At 67.2% G+C, this 396-nt stretch overlaps 1 protein-coding gene across 1 annotated transcript in view; it reads right to left on the reverse strand.

The window, feature by feature from the left end:
* Nucleotides 1-167, reverse strand: part of Mras (muscle RAS oncogene homolog) — a 54,719-nt gene extending 54,552 nt beyond the window's left edge. The window contains exon 1 of the mRNA XM_008837434.3: nt 146-167. The gene's annotated coding sequence lies outside the window, so the exon portion shown is untranslated. The remainder of the gene's footprint in view (nt 1-145) is intronic.
* Between the last annotated feature and the right edge of the window lie 229 nt (nt 168-396).

Here is a 396-nt window from a genome sequence, read left to right on the forward strand (position 1 = left end):
CGCGCACCCGAGCCGCTAGTGCATTCCCGCTCCGATCTCTGCGCTCACCCGAGACCCAGCTCCACCGAGGGCGTGGGAGAGCCCGCCCGCCGCCCCCACCGCGACCCCAGCCCGTGCATCGCCCCGCGCACTCACCCGGACCTACCCGCAGCGTTCAGGTGGACACGGAAAGGAAACTCGCCCCCGGGCGTCTTTAAAAGCCTCAGCGCTCGGCTGTGGCCCGCCAACTTCGGAACCCGCAGACGCCTCCCCAGTCCTTGGCGATCCCTGTCGCCCCCGTCACAGCGTCCCCAGAATCTCTTTCTTCCAAGGGCCTGCTGACAGAGTTGGATGGGTGCGCCATTCCAGGCCTCCAAGTTCGTTCAATCGGAAGCGACCTGGACAGGAGGCGACAGT

Source organism: Nannospalax galili, unplaced genomic scaffold (genome assembly GCF_000622305.1).
Source record: "Nannospalax galili isolate Female #2095 unplaced genomic scaffold, S.galili_v1.0 scaffold1458, whole genome shotgun sequence".
NCBI lineage: Eukaryota > Metazoa > Chordata > Mammalia > Rodentia > Spalacidae > Nannospalax > Nannospalax galili.